Source organism: Brienomyrus brachyistius, chromosome 2 (assembly GCF_023856365.1).
Source record: "Brienomyrus brachyistius isolate T26 chromosome 2, BBRACH_0.4, whole genome shotgun sequence".
Taxonomy (NCBI): Eukaryota; Metazoa; Chordata; class Actinopteri; order Osteoglossiformes; family Mormyridae; genus Brienomyrus; species Brienomyrus brachyistius.
The window spans coordinates 41,088,899-41,109,712 of NC_064534.1; the positions used below are offsets into that span (position 1 = coordinate 41,088,899).

A 20,814-nucleotide genomic window follows, 5' to 3' on the forward strand; every position below is an offset into this window, starting at 1 on the left:
CGTGCCTTTATTCCACCAGGGCGCGATCTTCTCACAAACTTGAAGACTGTCACTCCCCATTCACGTTTTACAACTTATTGTTAATGATAAAGAGACAGCTTTTTACACACAGTTTTAAACAAAGTACTGATATTATTCCTCTTCAACTGACCGCTTTGTTTTCTATGCAAAAACCACTTCGCCACAGAAGACTCGATATTATTGGCATAGCAAGTTCTGCTCTTCTCCTTTCAAAACTTGCTAAAAGCTGTATTTAAAAGAACAGATTGGCCGGGGTAATTCATACCCTTCAATGCCAGCTTAATGTTTAGGTTAGTGGGAATCACAGAGGAATTAGGGATGGAAACTTCTTTGCTGGTGGTAGAAGCGGTCTGGTGAATTTTTAGAGAGAAGAGGCCGTCGATGTTTGAATGTAGAAAATTGTTCTGGCTGCAGCCTGCAGTATGGACTTGTTGGTGTGTGTAGCTCCCAGTGTTCTGACAGCGTGACGTTTTGGGGAAGCATGTGATTCAGCAGCTACCAGTGGGCTTCGTGCGGCGGAGATTTTGTGGCTGTTAGCGGAGTTGATAACAGAGGGTCGTTAAGAGAAGCCTGCATGCAGTAGGCAAAGGAGTAATGTTTGCCGGCGGGGGACATGCGGCGATTAACCTGTGCGGTAGTGAAAAGGAGTTAAAAAGAAGGAAGTGTGCGGATGCGGAAAGAATGGAATAATTGTGGTAGGCTGCCGGCTGAGTAGTTTGGTGAATGTTTGGTGTGGGTCCGGCGCTGCCGATTGGATGGTGGGGCTGCAGTGTGAGTCAGATAAAAAAAAAAAAAAAACCAGGAGTAGGATCCAATGGGACTAACTGGCATGTATAGACGCGTGTAATGCAAAAGGGCTGTTTTTGGTAGCATCTCTCGCTTACGGCCATACCACCCTGAACACGCCCGATCTCGTCTGATCTCGGAAGCCAAGCAGGGTAGGGTTTGGTTAGTACTTGGATGGGAGACCTCATGGGAATACCAGGCGCTGTAAGCCTTTCTCACTTTTACTTTATACAGGGGGCGCTCCACTTCACGATTAATTTAAATCTATCACTCCCCTTCCATTTTACTATTTTATATATATATATATATATATATATATATATATTTCTCTCATTCATAAAGGCAGCTTTTACACACCGTTTTACTCTAAATACTTCCTGGTAATTCTAGGTGCTGTAAGCTGTTCGTGCCTTTATTCCACCAGGGCGCGATCTTCTCACAAACTTGAAGACTGTCACTCCCCATTCACGTTTTACAACTTATTGTTAATGATAAAGAGACAGCTTTTTACACACAGTTTTAAACAAAGTACTGATATAATTCCTCTTCAACTCACCGCTTTGTTTTCTATGCAAAAACCACTTCGCCACAGAAGACTCGATATTATTGGCAAAGCAAGGTCTGCTCTTCTCCTCCATTCAAAACTTGCTAAAAGCTGTATTTAAAAGAGCAGGTTGGCCGGGGTAATTCACACCCTTCAATGCCAGATTAATGTTTAGGTTAGTGGGAATCACAGAGTAATTAGGGATGGAAACTTCTTTGCAGGTGGTAGAAGCGGTCTGGTGAATGTTTAAAGAGAAGAGGCCGTCGATGTTTGAATGTAGAAAATTGTTCTGGCTGCAGCCTGCAGTATGGACTTGTTGGTGTGTGTAGCTCCCAGTGTTCTGACAGCGCGACGTTTTGGGGAAGCATGTGATTCAACAGCTACCAGTGGGCTTCGTGCGGCAGAGATTTTGTGGCTGTTAGCGGAGTTGATAACAGAGGGTTGTTAAGAGAAGCCTGCATGAGGTAGGCAAAGGAGTAATGTTTGCCGGCGGGGGACGTGCGGCGATTAACCTGTGCGGTAGTGAAAAGGAGTTAAAGAGAAGGAAGTGTGCGGATGCGGAAAGAATGGAATAATTGTGGTAGGCTGCCGGATGAGTAGTTTGGTGAATGTTTGGTGTGGGTCCGGTGCTGCCGATTGGATGGTGGTGCTGCAGTGTGAGTCAGATAAAAAAAAAAAAAAACAGGAGTAGGATCCAATGGGACTAACTGGCATGTATAGACGCGTGTAATGCAAAAGGGCTATTTTTGGTAGTGTTTCTCGCTCACGGCCATACCACCCTGAACGCGCCCGATCTCGTCTGATCTCAGAAGCTAAGCAGGCTAGGGTCTGGTTAGTACTTGGGTGGGAGACCACCTGGAAATATCAGGTGCTGTAAGCTTTTCTCACTTTTACTTTATACAGGGGGCGCTCCACTTCACGATTAATTTAAATGTATCACTCCCCTTCCATTTTACTATTTTATATATTTCTTTTTTCTCTCATTCATAAAGGCAGCTTTTACACACCGTTTTACTCTAAATACTGCCTGGTAATTCTAGGTGCTGTAAGCTCTTCGTGCCTTTATTCCACCAGGGCGCGATCTTCTCACAAACTTGAAGACTGTCACTCCCCATTCACGTTTTACAACTTATTGTTAATAATAAGGAGACAGCTTTTTACACACAGTTTTAAACAAAGTACTAATATAATTCCTCTTCAACTCACCGCTTTGTTTTCTATGCAAAAACGACTTCACCACAGAAGACTCGTTATTATTGGCATAGCAAGGTCTGCTCTTCTCCTCCTTTCAAAACTTGCTAAAAGCTGTATTTAAAAGAGCAGGTTGGCCGGGGTAATTCACACCCTTCAATGCCAGCTTAATGTTTAGGTTAGTGGGAATCACAGAGGAATTAGGGATGGAAACTTCTTTGCTGGTGGTAGAAGCGGTCTGGTGAATTTTTAGAGAGAAGAGGCCGTCAATGTTTGAATGTAGAAAATTGTTCTGGCTGCAGCCTGCAGTATGGACTTGTTGGTGTGTCTAGCTCCCAGTGTTCTGACAGCGCGACGTTTTGGGGAAGCATGTGATTCAGCAGCTACCAGTGGGCTTCGTGCGGCGGAGATTTTGTGGCTGTTAGTGGAGTTGATAACAGAAGGGCATTAAGAGAAGCCTGCATGCGGTAGGCAAAGGAGTAATGTTTGCCGGCGGGGGACGTGTGGCGATTAACCTGTGCGGTAGTGAAGAGGAGTTAAAGAGAAGGAACTGTGCAGATGCGGAAAGAATGGAATAATTGTGGTAGGCTGCCGGATGAGTAGTTTGGTGAATGTTTGGTGTGGGTCCGGTTCTGCCGATTGGATGGTGGTGCTGCAGTGTGAGTCAGATAAAAAAAAAAAAAAAAACAGGAGTAGGATCCAATGAGACTAACTGGCATGTATAGACGCGTGTAATGCAAAAGGGCTATTTTTGGTAGTGTCTCTTGCTTACGGCCTTACCACCCTGAACGTGCCCGATCTCGTCTGATCTCAGAAGCTAAGCAGGCTAGGGTCTGGTTAGTACTTGGATGGGAGACCACCTGGAAATACCAGGTGCTGTAAGCTTTTCTCACTTTTACTTTATACAGGGGGCGCTCCACTTCACGATTAATTTAAATCTATCACTCCCCTTCCATTTTACTATTTTATATATATATATATATATATATATATATATATTTCTCTCATTCATAAAGGCAGCTTTTACACACCGTTTTACTCTAAATACTTCCTGGTAATTCTAGGTGCTGTAAGCTGTTCGTGCCTTTATTCCACCAGGGCGCGATCTTCTCACAAACTTGAAGACTGTCACTCCCCATTCACGTTTTACAACTTATTGTTAATGATAAAGAGACAGCTTTTTACACACAGTTTTAAACAAAGTACTGATATAATTCCTCTTCAACTCACCGCTTTGTTTTCTATGCAAAAACCACTTCGCCACAGAAGACTCGATATTATTGGCAAAGCAAGGTCTGCTCTTCTCCTCCCTTCAAAACTTGCTAAAAGCTGTATTTAAAAGAGCAGGTTGGCCGGGGTAATTCACACCCTTCAATGCCAGATTAATGTTTAGGTTAGTGGGAATCACAGAGTAATTAGGGATGGAAACTTCTTTGCAGGTGGTAGAAGCGGTCTGGTGAATTTTTAAAGAGAAGAGGCCGTCGATGTTTGAATGTAGAAAATTGTTCTGGCTGCAGCCTGCAGTATGGACTTGTTGGTGTGTGTAGCTCCCAGTGTTCTGACAGCGCGACGTTTTGGGGAAGCATGTGATTCAACAGCTACCAGTGGGCTTCGTGCGGCAGAGATTTTGTGGCTGTTAGCGGAGTTGATAACAGAGGGTTGTTAAGAGAAGCCTGCATGAGGTAGGCAAAGGAGTAATGTTTGCCGGCGGGGGACGTGCGGCGATTAACCTGTGCGGTAGTGAAAAGGAGTTAAAGAGAAGGAAGTGTGCGGATGCGGAAAGAATGGAATAATTGTGGTAGGCTGCCGGATGAGTAGTTTGGTGAATGTTTGGTGTGTGTCCGGTGCTGCCGATTGGATGGTGGTGCTGCAGTGTGAGTCAGATAAAAAAAAAAAAAAAACAGGAGTAGGATCCAATGGGACTAACTGGCATGTATAGACGCGTGTAATGCAAAAGGGCTATTTTTGGTAGTGTTTCTCGCTCACGGCCATACCACCCTGAACGCGCCCGATCTCGTCTGATCTCAGAAGCTAAGCAGGCTAGGGTCTGGTTAGTACTTGGGTGGGAGACCACCTGGAAATATCAGGTGCTGTAAGCTTTTCTCACTTTTACTTTATACAGGGGGCGCTCCACTTCACGATTAATTTAAATGTATCACTCCCCTTCCATTTTACTATTTTATATATTTCTTTTTTCTCTCATTCATAAAGGCAGCTTTTACACACCGTTTTACTCTAAATACTGCCTGGTAATTCTAGGTGCTGTAAGCTGTTCGTGCCTTTATTCCACCAGGGCGCGATCTTCTCACAAACTTGAAGACTGTCACTCCCCATTCACGTTTTACAACTTATTGTTAATGATAAAGAGACAGCTTTTTACACACAGTTTTAAACAAAGTACTGATATTATTCCTCTTCAACTCACCGCTTTGTTTTCTATGCAAAAACCACTTCGCCACAGAAGACTCGATATTATTGGCATAGCAAGTTCTGCTCTTCTCCTTTCAAAACTTGCTAAAAGCTGTATTTAAAAGAACAGATTGGACGGGGTAATTCACACCCTTCAATGCCAGCTTAATGTTTAGGTTAGTGGGAGTCACAGAGGAATTAGGGATGGAAACTTCTTTGCTGGTGGTAGAAGCGGTCTGGTGAATTTTTAGAGAGAAGAGGCCGTCGATGTTTGAATGTAGAAAATTGTTCTGGCTGCAGCCTGCAGTATGGACTTGTTCGTGTGTGTAGCTCCCAGTGTTCTGACAGCGCGACGTTTTGGGGAAGCATGTTATTCAGCAGCTACCAGTGGGCTTCGTGCGGCGGAGATTTTGTGGCTGTTAGCGGAGTTGATAACAGAGAGTCGTTAAGAGAAGCCTGCATGCGGTAGGCAAAGGAGTAATGTTTGCCGGCGGGGGACGTGCGGCGATTAACCTGTGCGGTAGTGAAAAGGAGTTAAAGAGAAGGAAGTGTGCGGATGCGGAAAGAATGGAATAATTGTGGTAGGCTGCCGGCTGAGTAGTTTGGTGAATGTTTGGTGTGGGTCCGGCACTGCCGATTGGATGGTGGGGCTGCAGTGTGAGTCAGATAAAAAAAAAAAAAAAAAACAGGAGTAGGATTCAATGGGACCAACTGGCATGTATAGACGCGTGTAATGCAAAAGGGCTGTTTTTGGTCGCGTCTCTCGCTTACGGCCATACCACCCTGAACACGCCCGATCTCATCCGATCTCGGAAGCCAAGCAGGGTAGGGTCTGGTTAGTACTTGGATGGGAGACCTCCTGGGAATACCAGGTGCTGTAAGCTTTTCTTACTTTTACTTTAAACGGGGGGCGCTCCACTTCACGATTAATTTAAATCTATCACTCCCCTTCCATTTTACTATTTTATATATATATATATTTTTTCTCTCATTCATAAAGGCAGCTTTTAGAAACCGTTTTACTCTAAATACTTCCTGGTAATTCTAGGTGCTGTAAGCTGTTCGTGCCTTTATTCCACCAGGGCGCGATCTTCTCACAAACTTGAAGACTGTCACTCCCCATTCACGTTTTACAACTTATTGTTAATGATAAAGAGACAGCTTTTTACACACAGTTTTAAACAAAGTACTGATATTATTCCTCTTCAACTGACCGCTTTGTTTTCTATGCAAAAACCACTTCGCCACAGAAGACTCGATATTATTGGCATAGCAAGTTCTGCTCTTCTCCTTTCAAAACTTGCTAAAAGCTGTATTTAAAAGAACAGATTGGCCGGGGTAATTCACACCCTTCAATGCCAGCTTAATGTTTAGGTTAGTGGGAGTCACAGAGGAATTAGGGATGGAAACTTCTTTGCTGGTGGTAGAAGCGGTCTGGTGAATTTTTAGAGAGAAGAGGCCGTCGATGTTTGAATGTAGAAAATTGTTCTGGCTGCAGCCTGCAGTATGGACTTGTTGGTGTGTGTAGCTCCCAGTGTTCTGACAGCGCGACGTTTTGGGGAAGCATGTGATTCAGCAGCTACCAGTGGGCTTCGTGCGGCGGAGATTTTGTGGCTGTTAGCGGAGTTGATAACAGAGGGTCGTTAAGAGAAGCCTGCATGCAGTAGGCAAAGGAGTAATGTTTGCCGGCGGGGGACGTGCGGCGATTAACCTGTGCGGTAGTGAAAAGGAGTTAAAGAGAAGGAAGTGTGCGGATGCGGAAAGAATGGAATAATTGTGGTAGGCTGCCGGCTGAGTAGTTTGGTGAATGTTTGGTGTGGGTCCGGCGTTGCCGATTGGATGGTGGGGCTGCAGTGTGAGTCAGATAAAAAAAAAAAAAAAAAACAGGAGTAGGATCCAATGGGACCAACTGGCATGTATAGAGGCGTGTAATGCAAAAGGGCTGTTTTTGGTAGCGTCTCTCGCTTATGGCCATACCACCCTGAACACGCCCGATCTCGTCTGATCTCGGAAGCTAAGCAGGGTAGGGTCTGGTTAGTACTTGGATGGGAGACCACCTGGGAATACCAGGTGCTGTAAGCTTTTCTCACTTTTACTTTATACAGGGGGCGCTCCACTTCACGATTAATTTAAATCTATCACTCCCCTTTCATTTTACTATTTTATATATATATATTTTTTTTTTCTCTCATTCATAAAGGCAGCTTTTAGAAACTGTTTTACTCTAAATACTTCCTGGTAATTCTAGGTGCTGTAAGCTGTTCGTGCCTTTATTCCACCAGGGCGCGATCTTCTCACAAACTTGAAGACTGTCACTCCCCATTCACATTTTACAACTTATTGTTAATGATAAAGAGACAGCTTTTTACACACAGTTTTAAACAAAGTACTGATATTATTCCTCTTCAACTGACCGCTTTGTTTTCTATGCAAAAACCACTTCGCCACAGAAGACTCGATATTATTGGCATAGCAAGTTCTGCTCTTCTCCTTTCAAAACTTGCTAAAAGCTGTATTTAAAAGAACAGATTGGCCGGGGTAATTCACACCCTTCAATGCCAGCTTAATGTTTAGGTTAGTGGGAGTCACAGAGGAATTAGGGATGGAAACTTCTTTGCTGGTGGTAGAAGCGGTCTGGTGAATTTTTAGAGAGAAGAGGCCGTCGATGTTTGAATGTAGAAAATTGTTCTGGATGCAGCCTGCAGTATGGACCTGTTGGTGTGTGTAGCTCCCAGTGTTCTGACAGCGCGACGTTTTGGGGAAGCATGTGATTCAGCAGCAACCAGTGGGCTTCGTGCGGCGGAGATTTTGTGGCTGTTAGCGGAGTTGATAACAGAGGGTCGTTAAGAGAAGCCTGCATGCAGTAGGCAAAGGAGTAATGTTTGCCGGCGGGGGACGTGCGGCGATTAACCTGTGCGGTAGTGAAAAGGAGTTAAAAAGAAGGAAGTGTGCGGATGCGGAAAGAATGGAATAATTGTGGTAGGCTGCTGGCTGAGTAGTTTGGTGAATGTTTGGTGTGGGTCCGGCGCTGCCGATTGGATGGTGGGGCTGCAGTGTGAGTCAGATAAAAAAAAAAAAAAGAACATTAGTAGGATCCAATGGGACCAACTGGCATGTATAGAGGCGTGTAATGCAAAAGGGCTGTTTTTGGTAGCGTCTCTCGCTTATGGCGATACCACCCTGAACACGTCCGATCTCATCTGATCTTGTAAGCTAAGCAGGGTAGGGTCTGGTTAGTACTTGGATGGGAGACCTCCTTGGAATACCAGGTGCTGTAAGCTTTTCTCACTTTTACTTTATACAGGGGGCGCTCCACTTCACGATTAATTTAAATCTATCACTCCCCTTCCATTTTACTATTTTATATATATATATATATATATTTTTCTCTCATTCATAAAGGTAGCTTTTACACACCGTTTTACTCTAAATACTTCCTGGTAATTCAAGGTGCTCTAAGTTGTTCGTGCCTTTATTCCACCAGGGCGCGATCTTCTCACAAATTTGAAGACTGTCACTCCCCATTCACGTTTTACAACTTATTGTTAATGATAAAGAGACAGCTTTTTACACACAGTTGTAAACAAAGTACTGATATTATTCCTCTTCAACTGACCGCTTTGTTTTCTATGCAAAAACCACTTCGCCACAGAAGACTCGATATTATTGGCATAGCAAGTTCTGCTCTTCTTCTTTCAAAACTTGCTAAAAGCTGTATTTAAAAGAACAGATTGGCCGGGGTAATTCACACCCTTCAATGCCAGCTTAATGTTTAGGTTAGTGGGAATCACAGAGGAATTAGGGATGGAAACTTCTTTGCTGGTGGTAGAAGCGGTCTGGTGAATTTTTAGAGAGAAGAGGCCGTCGATGTTTGAATGTAGAAAATTGTTCTGGCTGCAGCCTGCAGTATGGACTTGTTGGTGCGTGTAGCTCCCAGTGTTCTGACAGCGCGACGTTTTGGGGAAGCATGTGATTCAGCAGCTACCAGTGGGCTTCGTGCGGCGGAGATTTTGTGGCTGTTAGTGGAGTTGATAACAGAAGGTCATTAAGAGAAGCCTGCATGCGGTAGGCAAAGGAGTAATGTTTGCCGGCGGGGGACGTGCGGCGATTAACCTGTGCGGTAGTGAAAAGGAGTTAAAGACAAGGAAGTGTGCGGATGCGGAAAGAATGGAATAATTGTGGTAGGCTGCCGGTTGAGTAGTTTGGTGAATGTTTGGTGTGGGTCCGGCGTTGCCGATTGGATGGTGGGGCTGCAGTGTGAGTCAGATAAAAAAAAAAAAAAAAAACAGGAGTAGGATCCAATGGGACCAACTGGCATGTATAGAGGCGTGTAATGCAAAAGGGCTGTTTTTGGTAACGTCTCTCGCTTATGGCCATACCACCCTGAACACGCCCGATCTCGTCTGATCTCGGAAGCTAAGCAGGGTAGGGTCTGGTTAGTACTTGGATGGGAGACCACCTGGGAATACCAGGTGCTGTAAGCTTTTCTCACTTTTACTTTATACAGGGGGCGCTCCACTTCACGATTAATTTAAATCTATCACTCCCCTTCCATTTTACTATTTTATATATATATATATATTTTTTCTCTCATTCATGAAGGCAGCTTTTAGAAACCGTTTTACTCTAAATACTTCCTGGTAATTCTAGGTGCTGTAAGCTGTTCGTGCCTTTATTCCACCAGGGCGCGATCTTCTCACAAACTTGAAGACTGTCACTCCCCATTCACATTTTACAACTTATTGTTAATGATAAAGAGACAGCTTTTTACACACAGTTTTAAACAAAGTACTGATATTATTCCTCTTCAACTGACCGCTTTGTTTTCTATGCAAAAACCACTTCGCCACAGAAGACTCGATATTATTGGCATAGCAAGTTCTGCTCTTCTCCTTTCAAAACTTGCTAAAAGCTGTATTTAAAAGAACAGGTTGGCCGGGGTAATTCACACCCTTCAATGCCAGCTTAATGTTTAGGTTAGTGGGAATCACAGAGGAATTAGGGATGGAAACTTCTTTGCTGGTGGTAGAAGCGGTCTGGTGAATTTTTAGAGAGAAGAGGCCGTCGATGTTTGAATGTAGAAAATTGTTCTGGCTGCAGCCTGCAGTATGGACTTGTTGGTGTGTGTAGCTCCCAGTGTTCTGACAGCGCGACGTTTTGGGGAAGCATGTGATTCAGCAGCAACCAGTGGGCTTCGTGCGGCGGAGATTTTGTGGCTGTTAGCGGAGTTGATAACAGAGGGTCGTTAAGAGAAGCCTGCATGCAGTAGGCAAAGGAGTAATGTTTGCCGGCGGGGGACGTGCGGCGATTAACCTGTGCGGTAGTGAAAAGGAGTTAAAAATAAGGAAGTGTGCGGATGCGGAAAGAATGGAATAATTGTGGTAGGCTGCCGGCTGAGTAGTTTGGTGAATGTTTGGTGTGGGTCCGGCGCTGCCGATTGGATGGTGGGGCTGGAGTGTGAGTCAGATAAAAAAAAAAAAAAAAAAAACAGGAGTAGGATCCACTTGGACTAACTGGCATGTATAGAGGAGTGTAATGCAAAAGGGCTGTTTTTGGTAGCATCTCTCGCTTACGGCCATACCACCCTGAACATGCCCGATCTCGTCTGATCTCGGAAGCTAAGCAGGGTAGGGTGTGGTTAGTACTTGGATGGGAGACCACCTGGGCATACCAGGTGCTGTAAGCTTTTCTCACTTTTACTTTATACAGGGGGCGCTCCACTTCACGATTAATTTAAATCTATCACTCCCCTTCCATTTTACTATTTTATATATATATATATATTTTTCTCTCATTCATAAAGGCAGCTTTTACACACCGTTTTACTCTAAATACTTCCTGGTAATTCTAGGTGCTGTAAGCTGTTCGTGCCTTTATTCCACCAGGGCGCGATCTTCTCACAAACTTGAAGACTGTCACTCCCCATTCACGTTTTACAACTTATTGTTAATGATAAAGAGACAGCTTTTTACACACAGTTTTAAACAAAGTACTGATATTATTCCTCTTCAACTCACCGCTTTGTTTTCTATGCAAAAACCGCTTCGCCACAGAAGACTCGATATTATTGGCATAGCAAGTTCTGCTCTTCTCCTTTCAAAACTTGCTAAAAGCTGTATTTAAAAGAACAGATTGGCCGGGGTAATTCACACCCTTCAATGCCAGCTTAATGTTTAGGTTAGTGGGAGTCACAGAGGAATTAGGGATGGAAACTTCTTTGCTGGTGGTAGAAGCGGTCTGGTGAATTTTTAGAGAGAAGAGGCCGTCGATGTTTGAATGTAGAAAATTGTTCTGGCTGCAGCCTGCAGTATGGACTTGTTGGTGTGTGTAGCTCCCAGTGTTCTGACAGCGCGACGTTTTGGGGAAGCATGTGATTCAGCAGCTACCAGTGGGCTTCGTGCGGCGGAGATTTTGTGGCTGTTAGCGGAGTTGATAACAGAAGGGCATTAAGAGAAGCCTGCATGCGGTAGGCAAAGAAGTAATGTTTGCCGGCGGGGGACGTGCGGCGATTAACCTGTGCGGTAGTGAAAAGGAGTTAAAAAGAAGGAAGTGTGCGGATGCGGAAAGAATGGAATAATTGTGGTAGGCTGCTGGCTGAGTAGTTTGGTGAATGTTTGGTGTGGGTCCGGCGCTGCCGATTGGATGGTGGGGCTGCAGTGTGAGTCAGATAAAAAAAAAAAAAAGAACATTAGTAGGATCCAATGGGACCAACTGGCATGTATAGAGGCGTGTAATGCAAAAGGGCTGTTTTTGGTAGCGTCTCTCGCTTATGGCGATACCACCCTGAACACGCCCGATCTCATCTGATCTCGTAAGCTAAGCAGGGTAGGGTCTGGTTAGTACTTGGATGGGAGACCTCCTGGGAATACCAGGTGCTGTAAGCTTTTCTCACTTTTACTTTATACAGGGGGTGCTCCACTTCACGATTAATTTAAATCTATCACTCCCCTTCCATTTTACTATTTTATATATATATATATATATTTTTCTCTCATTCATAAAGGTAGCTTTTACACACCGTTTTACTCTAAATACTTCCTGGTAATTCAAGGTGCTCTAAGCTGTTCGTGCCTTTATTCCACCAGGGCGCGATCTTCTCACAAACTTGAAGACTGTCACTCCCCATTCACGTTTTACAACTTATTGTTAATGATAAAGAGACAGCTTTTTACACACAGTTTTAAACAAAGTACTGATATTATTCCTCTTCAACTGACCGCTTTGTTTTCTATGCAAAAACCACTTCGCCACAGAAGACTCGATATTATTGGCATAGCAAGTTCTGCTCTTCTCCTTTCAAAACTTGCTAAAAGCTGTATTTAAAAGAACAGATTGGCCGGGGTAATTCACACCCTTCAATGCCAGCTTAATGTTTAGGTTAGTGGGAGTCACAGAGGAATTAGGGATGGAAACTTCTTTGCTGGTGGTAGAAGCGGTCTGGTGAATTTTTAGAGAGAAGAGGCCGTCGATGTTTGAATGTAGAAAATTGTTCTGGCTGCAGCCTGCAGTATGGACTTGTTGGTGTGTGTAGCTCCCAGTGTTCTGACAGCGCGACGTTTTGGGGAAGCATGTGATTCAGCAGCTACCAGTGGGCTTCGTGCGGCGGAGATTTTGTGGCTGTTAGCGGAGTTGATAACAGAGGGTCGTTAAGAGAAGCCTGCATGCAGTAGGCAAAGGAGTAATGTTTGCCGGCGGGGGACGTGCGGCGATTAACCTGTGCGGTAGTGAAAAGGAGTTAAAAAGAAGGAAGTGTGCGGATGCGGAAAGAATGGAATAATTGTGGTAGGCTGCTGGCTGAGTAGTTTGGTGAATGTTTGGTGTGTTTGATAGTTAATGAAACATAGTTCAAATTCAACAGTGTCAGCAGTCATCCACTATGCAGGGAGACTACAGATTCACTATAACGACCCCATTTATCTGCTAGAATTATTTAAAAATTGTTTTTGACAGAATAAAGCCTTAGTTATTTTAATAAATATGTTTTTTCAGTAAATGTATATTCATGCTCATGTGCACAAACACACACACACACACGCAGACCGGTGGTGAGGGGCTTTAGAGTTTAACTTTAGGTCTGTGAAAGTATAGGACCGCGATGTGTATACAGACCCCAAAACATACTAACTTAGTCGTTCATGAGTCTTATTGTGAAAAACCACACAAAATAGACTTGTAAATTTTAAAGAAAACAACATTAACAGCTTTTGTTAATGTTTAAATGTATAAAAACTTTAGATGTGTTTGTTAAACAGTCAAACAAAAATGTGTTATTTTAAAGTAGTATAAAATATAACCTTAATTTTGGACGCAAGATGAACAACCTACACACACAGACACACACACACACACACACACACACACACACACAGCAAAACCCCAAGCATGCGCACAACCAAAGGTTGGGAAGTGTGCTTTCCTTATCTCACAAGTCATGGAAGGGTGGGAGGGGGGCCATATAAGTTGGGGGTAGGAACTGTGGAATCAGGCAAGGGTGTAAGAATTTAGGATATAGTCTTGTTATTTTAAAGAAGGTGTACATGATTATTTAATTACATTTAATAGCAACCAGTAAGCTGCATTTACACATTAAATGCAAATACACATTAAATGCAAATACACATTAAAACTTTAAAGAATGGTAATATAACTTGACCATAGTTTTTAGTTACACAAATATTTTAAAAGGTAACGTGAAAGTTTTTCAAAGTAAGATGTACGAATGTTTTAAAAGGTAACGTGAAAGTTTTTCAAAGTAAGATGTACAAATGTTTTAAAACGTAACATGAAAGTTTTTCAAAGTAAGATGTACGAATGTTTTAAAATTTGACATGAAAGTTTTTCAAAGTAAGATGTACAAGTATTTTAAAATGTAACATGAACGTTTTTCAGATAAACAGATGTTTTAAAATGTAACATGAAAGTTTTTCAAAGTAAGATGTACAAATGTTTTAAAACGTAACATAAAAGTTTTTCAAAGTAAGATGTACAAATGTTTTAAAATTTGACATGAAAGTTTTTCAAAGTAAGATGTACAAATGTTTTAAGACGTAACATGAACGTTTTTCAGATAAACAGATGTTTTAAAATGTAACATGAAAGTTTTTCAAAGTAAGATGAACAAATGTTTTAAAATGTGACATGAAAGTTTTTCAAAGTAAGATGTACACCTTCTTTAAAATAACAAGACTATATCCTAAATTCTTACACCCTTGCCTGATTCCACAGTTCCTACCCCCAACTTATATGGCCCCCCTCCCACCCTTCCATGACTTGTGAGATAAGGAAAGCACACTTCCCAACCTTTGGTTGTGCGCATGCTTGGGGTTTTGCTGTGTGTGTGTGTGTGTGTGTGTGTGTGTGTGCGTGTGTGTGTAGGTTGTTCATCTTGCGTCCAAAATTAAGGTTATATTTTATACTACTTTAAAATAACACATTTTTGTTTGACTGTTTAACAAACACATCTAAAGTTTTTATACATTTAAACATTAACAAAAGCTGTTAATGTGTTTTCTTTAAAATTTACAAGTCTATTTTGTGTGGTTTTTCACAATAAGACTCATGAACGACTAAGTTAGTATGTTTTGGGGTCTGTATACACATCGCGGTCCTATACTTTCACAGACCTAAAGTTAAACTCTAAAGCCCCTCACCACCGGTCTGCGTGTGTGTGTGTGTGTGTGTGTGTGTGTGTGTGTGTGTGTGTGTGTGTGTGTGTGTGTGTGTGTGTGTGTGTGTGTGTGTGTGTGTGTGTGTGGCACATGCATTCGTTTGTCCGTCCGTCTGTCTGTGGTCAGTGTTAGTTGTGAACTGTGTGCTTGGTTTTTTAGTCCTGCTCTCTGTTTAGCCTAGTTCCTTAGTTGTGTTACTTAATGATTTCTTTAGTTCAATCTTATTTCTCCCAGCTAGTTTCGGACCCCTCACGGCCTTTTTGTTTAGTATTTTACCCCAGGGTGCTCTGTTTTTCTTTAATAAACCCCATTTTCGTCTTGGAGCTGCTAGTGGATCATCACCTTTTCCTGTCTGTGCCATAAAAGATTAGCCTTTTCAGAAAGTATAGGCAGTGCTGTGCTTTGCCTACTACCACTTAGACGTTTTTTGTTGCAAGCACAGGTCACAGACCTGTCTTCAAATTTTATATTGCAAGTTTAGTGACAAACACCGAAAATAATTGCCAGGTCACAAGCACAGACCCCCTCTAGCCTTTAAGACAAGGGGGCAAATAAATAATCCAAGTGTGCAGAAAATCAATAAAATGAAAATTAGACACAAACTAATTCAACTCAAGAAAGAAAATATTATTAAGCTAAGAGAAGTAGAGTTTTTAAGTTTACCATTCATGTAGTACTGGAGACTCACTCAGACCATAGAATCATACAGAATAGCATTAAAGACACAATTTAGTAATTTAAGCATCCAAAATGAGTAAAAGAGGGGCAGGGCGACTGCTCATTTGTACTACTCCCTGTATACTTTCTCATAATGCTACACCATGGGGTTCCTACAACAGGCCTTGAAGAAACCTCTGTCCGGGACAGGTTACTTGTCATACAGGTGGACCACAGTCATCATCAATGATGAGATAAATACCTATTTCATTAAATGATTTAAAAAATAATACTTGAATATTCTAATGTAATTCAACATGTACCGGCAAGAAACCTTCATCATACAACACAATGTTTTAAGCAGCAGACATGCTTTAATCACAGGACTTGTTCACCATGTCACATTAGGCAAACAGTCTTGTCCTGACAAACTGCAACTACTGTACAAGAGACGTATCCAAGGAACGGTCATATATAACATGCCTTCAGAAATTCATGACACACTGTCTGATATTGCAATACAGTTCATAAAAATGCCCGGGGCGAACCTAAAACAAAAGGAAGATGACACTTCACGATTCTAATACATATATCACTTAATTTCAGAGTACCGCAATTCACTTAACTTCTACTACAAGAATCCCACACCGTCATGCCAGTTAAAATCAGGCTCAGACGACGCTTCTAGCTGCAGAAGAAAAATACATTTGTGACCAACTTAAATTCGGCCTCAATGTCTGCCTCTTAAAACGCGACGCTTCATTCCCAATATATTTGTCTAAATACAAATAGATTTCATAATGCGGTCGATTTGTTGAGCAATACATGATCTGTCTATACATATCCAGGCGACGGCTTTTTGTTCCGCTGATACAATCATGTTACCTTGTTAGCTTTGACATGAGGTGACATTACAGTGACATTGTTTTAAAATACTCTACAGTAAAATAGAACAAGTGTAAGGTGATTAGAGGCTACTTGAATAAAATTAAAGAATGTCGACAAAACAGAATGAGCCTTTAAATGTTTTACGTTAAAGAAAAGCGTCTATGTTTGTATGTTAAACACCTGTTGGCATAAGCGCATGCAGTTTACGACCGTATGCTTCTCCATCACCTATCAAACACTAGGCCGACGGTGCTTAGACAACCACACATAACATGCAAACCAGAAAAATATGCACATGCTTCTTGTGGATTTCAATAGTTTTGTACGTTTATTTTTTATTTATTTAAATGTCGATTAGGTTTTCTTCTAAACCGTGTATTTACTGAATGAAAAATACAGCAAGCTTTAAGACCAGCTAAAGATGTTATTGCTAGCCAGCTCCCTCCTGGCGTTGACAGCAGCATTAAGAGCAAATGTACACGAACCTGGCTAAAGTGTCTCGGGGATAGTTAGATAGTAAAAACGTCAGAGCCCCCGATAGGTGGTAAAGTAAGAAAATGAAACTTCGCTCACTTTTCGCTCAGAAATCTCACTGCAAAGTGGATGATGACTGGTTCTGTTGAATTAGGACTAAGTTTCATTAAGTGTGACAGATGGTGCAGCTCAGTTACCGGTGTTAACATGGCATCCTCAGTAAGCATCTCAAATCAGGCACCCGGATGCTATAAGCATAGGCCTTGGGGGTCACCTTGTAGGGAAGTCAACATTTACTGAAAAGCCATCTTTATTAAAAAATAACTAAGCCTTTATTCTTTAAAGTCTTTAACGTGTTTTATTGCGACTGCTAAATGTAGTTTACTAGCTCCTACTGTTATAAATTAAATGCTATTAATCAGCTGCACTCGTAGTTACAGCTTTCTCTGGACCTGACCCTACACTGGGTACATGCATGGGGAGCATTGCTGACATAAGGATCTAATGCCTAGGTGTCGAGTCTCACGGTTAAAACTCCCAGTCCCCGTGTGGCTCAGGGTTCATCAGCTGTTAAAGATTGGTAGATTCCATGAGAGGTACCCCTTTAAATACGGTTTATTCCCACCACCCCACAAAATTAGTACATTTTAAAAACACAACCGTGCTACATACATATAACAAAACATATGCACAACTTTTATTTTGAATAATAAAACACCCGGTCATGGTACATTTTAAAAACTCATTTGATAAATGTACACAAGCTTGAAAAATAAAACACACGTATACATGATACATTTTAAAACACTTGTGCAACTTTGAAAATAAAAAAACTTCATATTACATTAACAAAATCTCCTTTGATAAAATCCCTACAAACTTTTTACAACTTTGCTTTTGTAAAATAAAAGCCATGTTCATATTAGATTTCAAAACTAATTCACAAAATGAATGCATAAAACTTTGTACATTTTAAAAATACGTTTGGGCTGCAAACATATAACAAAATGTTTTTGTAAAACACCCAAACATCTTACATCTTAAAACATCTGTACATCTTACTTTGAAAAACTTTTATGTTACGTCTTAAAACAGTTGTACATCTTACTTTGAAAAACTTTAATGTTACATTTTAAAACATTTGTACATCTTACTTTGAAAAACTTTCATGTTACATTTTAAAATACTTGTACATCTTACTTTGAAAAACTTTCATGTCACATTTTAAAACATTTGTACATCTTACTTTGAAAAACGTTCATGTTACGTCTTAAAATATTTGTGTAACTAAAAACTATGGTCAAGTTATATTACCATTCTTTAAAGTTTTAAAGTGTATTTGCATTTAATGTGTAAATGCAGCTTACTGGTTGCTATTAAATGTAATTAAATAATCATGTACACCTTCTTTAAAATAACAAGACTATATCCTAAATTCTTACACCCTTGCCTGATTCCACAGTTCCTACCCCTCACTTATATGGCCCCCCTCCCACCCTTCCATGACTTGTGAGATAAGGAAAGCACACTTCCCAACCTTTGGTTGTGCGCTTGTGCGCATGCTTGGGGTTTTGCTGTGTGTGTGTGTGTGTGTGTGTCTGTGTGTGTGTCTGTCTGTCTGTGTTTGTGTCTGTGTAGGTTGTTCATCTTGCGTCCAAAGTTAAGGTTATATTTTATACTACTTTAAAATAACACATTTTTGTTTGACTGTTTAACAAACACATCTAAAGTTTTTATACATTTAAACATTAACAAAAGCTGTTAATGTTGTTTTCTTTAAAATTTACAAGTCTATTTTGTGTGGTTTTTCACAATAAGACTCATGAACGACTAAGTTAGTATGTTTTGGGGTCTGTAAACACATGGCGGTCCTATACTTTCACAGACCTAAAGTTAAACTCTATAGCCCCTGACCACCGGTGTGTGTGTGTGTGTGTGTGTGTTTGTGCACATGAGCATGAATATACATTTACTGAAAAAACATATTTATTAAAATAACTAAGGCTTTATTCTGTCAAAAACAATTTTTAAATAATTCTAGCAGATAAATGGGGTCGTTATAGTGAATCTGTAGTCTCCCTGCATAGTGGATGACTGCTGACACTGTTGAATTTGAACTATGTTTCATTAACTATCAAACAGTCTGCAGCTCCGTTACCGTTGTCAACTTAGCATTGTACTCCAGCAAGCATCTCAGATCAAGCTTGTAGATTATATAAGCTGGGGCCGTGGGCACCTTGTAGGATGTCTTTATTAAAATAACTAAGACCTTATTCTTTAAAGTTTTTAATGTGTATTTGCAGCATGGTGCTAAATGCAGCTTACTGGTTGCTATTAAATGTAATTAAATAATCATGTACACCTTCTTTAAATATAATTAAATAATCATGTACACCTTCTTTAAAATAACAAGACTATATCCTAAATTCTTACACCCCTGCCTGATTCCACAGTTCCTACCCCACACTTATGTGGCCCCCCTCCCACCCTTCCATGACTTGTGAGATAAGAAAAGCAGACTTCTGCCTGCCTGGTCGGTCATTTCTAGCTGCTATTTAGGTTCTTCCTCAAATCCTGTTGCCTAAATGACTTATATTCCACTCATATTAATTTAAATCAAAACAATCCTTATACATTTTAATAAAAAACGTGAACTATATATGTTTGGTGTTTTTTTGATTGAGCAAACTCTTTTGTGTTTTTGTGTGCGTGTCCGATACAACTGTAGTTTGTATCAACTTTTTTTTTAGTTTGACCTCCGGGGTGTGTGTTTGTCCGCATGCGCGTGAATAAACATTTACTGAAAAACGTATTTATTAAAATAACTAAGACTTTATTCTGTCAAAGTTTTAAAAAATGTGTTTTGATGCATGTCACTAAATGCTGCTTAATAGTACCTAACCGGGGCTGCTCCCCCAGAGACAGTTGCTAGTCCATTTATTCTTTTAAAGACTACTGATTCCAATTTGGTGCCATATGCTTTTATCTTGTAGGCCGTAGGATAGCTCCATTTCTACCAGCTATAGGCCATGGTACGTCTGGGCTATTATGCTTAAATTCTTTATTAATTAGCGTTGGCTATGTGCTTTATAACACTGCTGATTCAGGTCTCTTGTAGATTTTCTCTTGACTGGTCAGCGCAGTCTCTCTCTTGTACATAGAAAAAACAGAGAATACCTATTATTAGAATGTTATTTTTAATTTAATTTAATTTAATTTAATTTAATTTAATTAATTAGCATTTTTATCACGCGAATAAAAGAAATAATATACTCACCGGGTAAGGCCTGGATGAACCTCTTTGGCTGGCAGGAAGGGTAAGACCTCGAAGATACTTGTGCCTCTGCCCTAGGAGGAATAGGCCCCCCCGCTCGCCGCAATATCAACCAGGTGCAGTCATATCGTTTCTCTGTTAACCCATATCTGTACTGTCATGTATGAAAACAGGATTTACTGGGAGACAAGGTGTCCAACTTGATGTATGGCCCAAGTCGTTAGAGACGGCCTTCAAAAGTGTGGCCCCATACGCTGATGTAATACAAACGCCTGCGTGAGGAAGAAACACACATACATTGTCAAAACTAGCGCCAAGCGTTTTTATTGGACGACAGACCCTCCACCTCCTCCTCCTCTCATTCTTTGCTCCAACTTTATAATTTTCTCCCAGAGTCTCAGTCTCTCAGAGTTTCTCTCAGACTCGCGCAGCGGGAGGGCTCTCAGCTCTCCGGCATCGCTCTCTCCGAGGATTATCCGAGCCCGCGGGGACCTTAGCGCAGTACCGCACCAGACACAGGGTTCTAAGGCCTTTGCTGATTCTCCAAAGCCCGGGACCTTACCGCGGTACCGTAACACCAGACACGCCGTACGCTCACGCTCCATCAGGTAACCCACCCCCGCTCGGCCCCGGCTGTGCCCGACAAAATAATAACTTATTAAAATAACACACACACACACTCATAAGCACTCTCCTCAATATAGCACTCTCCTCAATATAATTTAAAAATAAAATAATTAAATAAATCATTTAAAATAATTTATAATAATAATAAATAATAATTTAATTTAAAATAATAATTTAAAATAAATAATAAATCATTTAATAAATAAATAATTTAATAAATAAATAATGAAATAAATAATAAATAAATAATAAATACAACTCCCGTGACGTCACAT

The 20,814-nt window shown here is 41.2% G+C and overlaps 1 long non-coding RNA gene, 8 other non-coding genes and 2 pseudogenes across 9 annotated transcripts; 10 read left to right on the plus strand and 1 right to left on the minus strand.

Annotated features, from left to right (window-relative positions):
• Positions 1-899: 899 nt before the first annotated feature.
• Positions 900-1,018, plus strand: LOC125734941 (5S ribosomal RNA). Its single transcript, XR_007394243.1, has one exon. It is a non-coding gene; the product is annotated as a 5S ribosomal RNA (ribosomal RNA).
• Positions 1,019-2,112: 1,094 nt separating this feature from the next.
• On the plus strand, positions 2,113-2,231 carry LOC125731430 (5S ribosomal RNA; annotated as a pseudogene).
• A 1,077-nt stretch (positions 2,232-3,308) lies between these two features.
• On the plus strand, positions 3,309-3,427 carry LOC125731309 (5S ribosomal RNA). The gene has a single exon (XR_007391595.1). It is a non-coding gene; the product is annotated as a 5S ribosomal RNA (ribosomal RNA).
• A 1,095-nt stretch (positions 3,428-4,522) lies between these two features.
• On the plus strand, positions 4,523-4,641 carry LOC125731431 (5S ribosomal RNA; annotated as a pseudogene).
• Positions 4,642-5,716: 1,075 nt separating this feature from the next.
• LOC125730967 (5S ribosomal RNA) lies at positions 5,717-5,835 on the plus strand. The gene has a single exon (XR_007391260.1). It is a non-coding gene; the product is annotated as a 5S ribosomal RNA (ribosomal RNA).
• A 1,079-nt stretch (positions 5,836-6,914) lies between these two features.
• LOC125732514 (5S ribosomal RNA) lies at positions 6,915-7,033 on the plus strand. The gene has a single exon (XR_007391892.1). It is a non-coding gene; the product is annotated as a 5S ribosomal RNA (ribosomal RNA).
• Positions 7,034-8,113: 1,080 nt separating this feature from the next.
• LOC125731225 (5S ribosomal RNA) lies at positions 8,114-8,232 on the plus strand. The gene has a single exon (XR_007391506.1). It is a non-coding gene; the product is annotated as a 5S ribosomal RNA (ribosomal RNA).
• Positions 8,233-9,316: 1,084 nt separating this feature from the next.
• Positions 9,317-9,435, plus strand: LOC125732515 (5S ribosomal RNA). Its single transcript, XR_007391893.1, has one exon. It is a non-coding gene; the product is annotated as a 5S ribosomal RNA (ribosomal RNA).
• A 1,083-nt stretch (positions 9,436-10,518) lies between these two features.
• Positions 10,519-10,637, plus strand: LOC125736907 (5S ribosomal RNA). Its single transcript, XR_007396174.1, has one exon. It is a non-coding gene; the product is annotated as a 5S ribosomal RNA (ribosomal RNA).
• A 1,079-nt stretch (positions 10,638-11,716) lies between these two features.
• LOC125735102 (5S ribosomal RNA) lies at positions 11,717-11,835 on the plus strand. Its single transcript, XR_007394401.1, has one exon. It is a non-coding gene; the product is annotated as a 5S ribosomal RNA (ribosomal RNA).
• Positions 11,836-18,911: 7,076 nt separating this feature from the next.
• Positions 18,912-20,574, minus strand: LOC125722348 (uncharacterized). The gene is made up of 3 exons (XR_007386316.1): positions 19,916-20,574; positions 19,034-19,788; positions 18,912-19,000 (listed from the first exon to the last, which is right to left on the minus strand). It is a non-coding gene; the product is annotated as an uncharacterized LOC125722348 (long non-coding RNA).
• Positions 20,575-20,814: the final 240 nt, after the last annotated feature.